The sequence below is a fragment of the Otolemur garnettii genome, unplaced genomic scaffold, assembly GCF_000181295.1.
Source record: "Otolemur garnettii isolate 467f Iridium unplaced genomic scaffold, OtoGar3 scaffold00096, whole genome shotgun sequence".
Classification (NCBI taxonomy): Eukaryota; Metazoa; Chordata; class Mammalia; order Primates; family Galagidae; genus Otolemur; species Otolemur garnettii.
Window position 1 is genome coordinate 6,562,677 of NW_003852491.1, and position 5,750 is coordinate 6,568,426.

The 5,750-nt window shown below is 46.5% G+C and overlaps 1 long non-coding RNA gene across 1 annotated transcript in view; it reads left to right on the top strand.

Moving 5' to 3' along the window:
- LOC111727161 overlaps positions 1 to 3,065 on the top strand; it is a 5,499-nt gene extending 2,434 nt beyond the window's left edge. Inside the window, exon 2 of the long non-coding RNA XR_002774779.1 lies at positions 2,745 to 3,065. This is a non-coding gene — a long non-coding RNA (uncharacterized LOC111727161). The remainder of the gene's footprint in view (positions 1 to 2,744) is intronic.
- The last annotated feature ends 2,685 nt before the right edge of the window (positions 3,066 to 5,750 follow it).

Below are 5,750 nucleotides of genomic sequence, written 5' to 3' on the forward strand. Positions count from 1 at the left end.
CCTCCCAAGTAGCTGGGACTACAGGTGCCCACCACAACACCCAGGTATTTTTTGTTGCAGATGTCATTGTTTAGCAGGCTCAGGCCAGGCTTGAACCCACCTACCTTGGTGTATGTGGCCGGTGCTCTAACCACTGAGCTATGGGTGCTGAGCCAACATATAACATTTATTGATCACTCATGGTGCCCCATCACCAGTGAACATTCTTCCCGTGGGGTAGCTCACAGGGCCTCAGGGCGCCCCTCTCCAGTCAGCTCTTCCCTGTGGGGTAGCTGAGGAGGCCTAAGTGGGTCCCTCTCCAGTCAGTTCCTCCCTTTGGGGTAGTTCAGGGAGTCTCAGGGTGCCCCTCCATGTTGGGCCTAGTCTGGGTCAAAGGCCCATGGAAGACTTTTAAAGAGCATATGTGGACCAGGCAAAGTAGCTCATACGTGTTATCTTAGCCCTTTAGGAGGCTGAGGTGGAGGATAGCTTGAACCCAGGAGTTTGAGGTTACGGTGAGCTCTGATGGCAGTACTGCAAACCAACCTGGAGGACAGAGAGGGACTCTGCCTCTAAAAAAAGAAATAGAAAGAAAGAAAAAGAACATATGTGGTTTGCAAGATGCAAATATCATGGACTTCAAGAAAACCTAAGTTGGAGTTTGTTTTTTAAAGTAGGTAAAATACCGAAAATTAAATTACCTTCCAGAAACCAAAATTATTGCAATGGACATGCTTTTATCTTCATCTCTAAACAACAGTTTAATTCACTGAAGTTTTGTTGTTTGGCTAAGTCTTTTTCTGCCTAAGAGATCTATTTAGCAATTGATTTTTAGGTATGGAACCACAGTCATTATGGGTTGGCTACAATAGAACTGCTGGTGAAACATTTTATTCATCATGAAGTGATCTTTAGCAGTATTCTGGATTAGACAGCAAATTACCTAAAAACTATACTCCTGTTTGAATGTTAAACTTTTGTTCTTAAGGTTTAATTTTTAGATGTTTGAATGTTCAGTTTATATATTTGAACTATAATAAGTCAATTCTTTTATATTAAAAAAAGTAGGATAGGGCTTGGTGTCCATTGCTCAGTAGTTAGGGTGCTGGCCACATACAGTGAGGCAGGTGGGTTCGAACCTGGCCCAGGCCTGCTAAACAACAATGATAACTGCAACAAAAATATAGCCAGGCATTGTGGTGGGCGCCTGTAGTTCCAACTACTTGGGAGGCTGAGCCAAGACAATCGTTTAAGCCCAAGAGTTTGAGGTTGCTGTGAGCTGTGACACTACAGCACTCTACCGAGCATGACAAAGTGAGACTTTGTCTCAAAAAAAAAAAAAAGTAGAAAAATTAATTCTATTACTGGAAGTCTCCCTACAGATCAGCAAACCTACCCCCATTTTACAGATGAGGAAGCTAAACTCCACTTAACAGAAAAGGAGAATGAGGACCAGATTGGCCAGTATTCTCCCATCTACAAATGTTTAGGGTACTGCCCATAAGCCAGTCATGCGCTTGGTGCTAGATAATAAAAGTAAACAGAACATGGTACCTGTAGTGCAGGCACTTGTAAGATAAGATAGTGGATGGTAATGCCTAACAAGCAGAAAATTATCACTCAGTTTAGTAAGTAATGTGAGAAAAATACGTTCAGGCTGCAGGTGTACCTAATCCAGGTTGAGAGCAACTCCCAGAGAATGCAAGGTGTGAGCTGACCTGGGAGGGATGAGCAGAAGTCAGATAGACCAGGAGGTCCCAAAACAGTGTCCCAGGAAGAAAGGTAAAGGAGAGCATACTGCATTTAGTTAACCAAAAAAGTACAAGGGGATTCTAGTGGTGGGTTTAGGAGTTAATAGCTTCCTGACCCCTAGTTCAATGCTATGTGTATTATTGTTTTTCACCAGCAACATACATTTATTATAGAACAAAAGTACATAAACTATAGGGAAAACAAATCTGGAGAGCGAGATGGGTCCCTCTGGGTGAGTGGAGAAAAGACTCAGAGCTATGTTTAAAACATTTCCTGTTTCATTAGCTCTATTGACACATATGTGGTGATTCAGCATATTTATGACAGTCGCCTAGAAAAAAGAAAACACAGATGGCTAGTGCTTACCCAGGTGTAGACATTCAGATTTTCCAAACCCTTTTGCTTAAAATGTCTCCTTACAGATACAGTTACTTTATATTACAGTTTTTCATTTAAGCTAAACTTTTTGTAGCAATTGGGTCATACCATAAAGCTCCTAAATATCTGGAAGGGATTTTTTTTTTTTTTGCACTTTTTGGCCGGGGCTGGGTTTGAACCTGCCACCTCCAGCATATGGGGCCTGCGCCCTACTCCTTTGAGCCACAGGCACCGCCCTGGAAGGGATTTTAAGGAAACATTTTGTGCAGGATGGGCAGCAGACAGCGTCCATGCTCCAAGTGCAAGCAATAAAGGAGTTACTGTATGTAGATAACTTAATAATTAAATGGATCCAAACAAACAAAAAACCGGGTGGGCGACATCACATTGGAACTTTTGGTGAAGGTTCTGGGCAGGACAACAATTCAGGTTTCATGTGACCTAGCTGACTTTCTGTGTGGCCATTCGTGGACGGTCCACTCCTAGGGGCCGTTGCGGGGTGCTGATCTTCAAAGGTGGAGTTCTGAGGCAGGCTGCTAGGGGTCAGCTACGGTGATCTGTGAGCTCTCTTAGCGCTTGCCCAATCTGAAACATCAATGCATCCTCATAGAGAAAATGCGTTTAATCTCTTGCAGAGTATGAGCACCTTCCTGGGCCGCTGGGCACCTGTTTGGAGTGCTGGAGCCGCTGGGGGGCTCACTGCGTGGCGGGTGCAGACTTGGCGCCCCAGCCTTTGCCCTCGGGACACGGACACCGCCCCCCGGGGCTTCAGGGCACAGGGCCACTCGGAGGGAAACGTACCCCGAAGTCGCCTGTTCGCCGGCCCCTCCGCCCGCGAGAGCCAGCCAGAGCCTGACACAGCCCTGCACTGCCCAGGAACGAGAGGCCGCGCAATCTGTGATTCTATTTTTGTAAGAAATGTTATTTTAGTTATTGAAAATAAAAGGTGGACCTGGGCAATGAGTTGTGCACCAAACTCACCATAGCGGTTATATCCGAGGTGGGATCACGGCGAATTTTTACTCCCTGTGAAGAGGTTAATGTAACTCCATTTGAGAATGAAAAGGTTAATGTAACTCCAGCTTGGAACTAACTCCCCACTCCCCTCCTGGGCAAGGTCGCCCAGGTGGAATCAGTCTATCAGAAAAAGACTAGCTCCCTCCCCTGCACTTCTGGGCAGCCAGTCTAAAACGGACCGGTCCCCCTGCATTTCTGGGCAAGGTCAATCAGCTCAGAGGGAGCCAGTCTATCAGAAACAGACAAGCAGCCTCCCTCTCTAGAAAGTCCCTAACCATAAACAGCTCAGCCAATAGCAACCCCGCCCGACAAAACACCCGATGAAATTCCTCTATACGCTTTAAAAACCTCAGCTCGCGTCCCTTCGGGGTCGCCCCTCCTACACTGTAGGGTGGAATGACCCAGGCATATGCTTGCATTTGCATAAAAAGCACTTCTTTGTTTTTTTATGTGTGTATGGTGGTCTCTCAGTGGCGAGTTAGGTCCTAACACCTGTATTGTAAGTTCTATTAAAAGATCCTTGCAATGTTTGGCTTTTCCCGCAATGCATATCTAGTTTATAAGCAGAAAAAAGGCAACGTTTAAGAGTTAATGTATTGGCTCGGCGCCTATAGCTCAACCGGCTGAGGCGCCAGCCACGTACACCTGAGGTGGCGGGTTCGAATCCCCAGCCCGGACCCGCCAGACAACGATGACGGCTGCAGCCAAAGGATAGCCGGGCGTTGTGGTGGGCGCCTGTGGTCCCAGCTGCTTGGGAGGCGGAGGCAGGAGACTCGCTTGAGCCCAGGAGTTGGAGGTTGCTGTGAGCTGTAATGCCAGGGCACTCTACCCAGGGGGACAGCTTGAGGCTCTGTCTAAAAAAAAAAAAAGAGTTAATGTATTGCATCATTCTCTTCCCTTGGATTCCCTGCATACTATGCCACCTTCTGGCCATGAAAAGGCTTTTCCTGATGTGTTTGGAACAAAAACCATTACATCCTGAATAGTTAGTTTCCTTCACCTGCAGCCCTTTGGAGGTCAGATCATGTGGGAGAGACTTTTGTTTTCTTCAAATGGGTGATGAGCAGGCATGAACAGGGACAAGGTGAAAGATGTGTAGCTGGCTTTGCCTAGAAGATGTCAACAACCCTCAAGCAAGCCCATATAATCCTAGCCCTCTGGGATGCAGAGGCAGGAGGATCTCTTGAGCTTGGGAGTTCAAGACCAACATGAGCAATGTGGTAGTGGGTGCCTATAGTCCCAGCTACTTGGAAGGCTGAGTCAGAAGGATCCCTGTGGTATTGTGTTAGCCGGTAGTTGGAGGCAATTTAGAGGTCCATCATGGAATGTGGGTGCCCACATTGAAATGCTACACAGTTATTTTAAGTTATAGGCTAAGTGTACATACAACAAGGATGGGTCTTCAAACTACAGTGCTGAGAGAAAAACAAAAAAGAAATGGAAGATTTATAGCACACATTTAGGTAAATTGAAAATACATACATGTAGGAGACTGATTGAGCACCAGGCTTGTAGAAGCAGTCATCAGTTCTTGAGAGAGGCACTGGGAGGGGGACAATAGCCAGCATGGAGATGTTTTGTAGCCTGGAGACAAGCCCTCAAGCAACTGCATGCAGTCACTCCTTAGCAAGCAGGAGTTGAACCTTGGACATCTGTGATGCAACAGGGTGGGAGTCGAGCTGTGAGGAAAGAGCACGTAGCAATCATTAAGCGCATAGTTCTTGTGCATGGGGCCCCCACACCTGTTGTATAATGCTTCAATAAAAGGCCACAGCAAAGGTTACTTGGGGCTTCCCTGTGCCTATGGGAAGTCCACCTCCTGCAAGCATGTACTTCTGATCTGTGTCCCGGCTGTTTTATTTGCACGGTGATGGGGTGCCACAGTGGGCACTGACACATAAACACCAAACGGTACGTTTTACCAGGACATTCCCACTCTATTGTGAAAGGGGAGGGGTTGGAGAAAAGGGTTAAAAGGACATAATTATATAAAACAAGAGAGAGACAGTGAAAAGCCCAACGACGAGAGTGTGGCATAAAATAGAAAGGAGTAACTCAAGCTCATGACCTGGGATTTAGAAAAGCTTTTGCACTATTTTAGGCAAGGTGCCTCTACCTTGAACTATAGTGGATGTGATAGAGAAGGAAAGTAGATCGACTGTGTTATGTGAATGAATATGTGTAAAGCATTTTCCCAGCATAAGCATCCAAAAAATGTGTTTTTATATTGCTGATATTTAGTGATAGATTGAATATGGAAGGGGAGCGAAAAGGTGATGTGAAGGATAACCCCTACTATAGGCCAGGGACACTGTGCTGAGTAAAGAAATGAGATTTGGCTCAGCACCTATAGCTCAACCGGCTAAGGCGCCAGCCATGTACACCTAAGGTGGCGGGTTCGAATCCCCAGCCCGGACCCGCCTTAGGTGTATGTGGCTGGTGCCTTAGCCACTTGAGCCACAGGCGCCGAGCCAGTTTTTATAAATTTGTAACAGAAAAATTTTAAGTTTTGGCTCAGCGCCTATAGCTCAACCTGCTAAGGCGCCAGCCACGTACACCTAAGGTGGCGGGTTCGAATCCCCAGCCCGGGCCCGCCAAACAACAATGATGGCTGCAACCAAAAA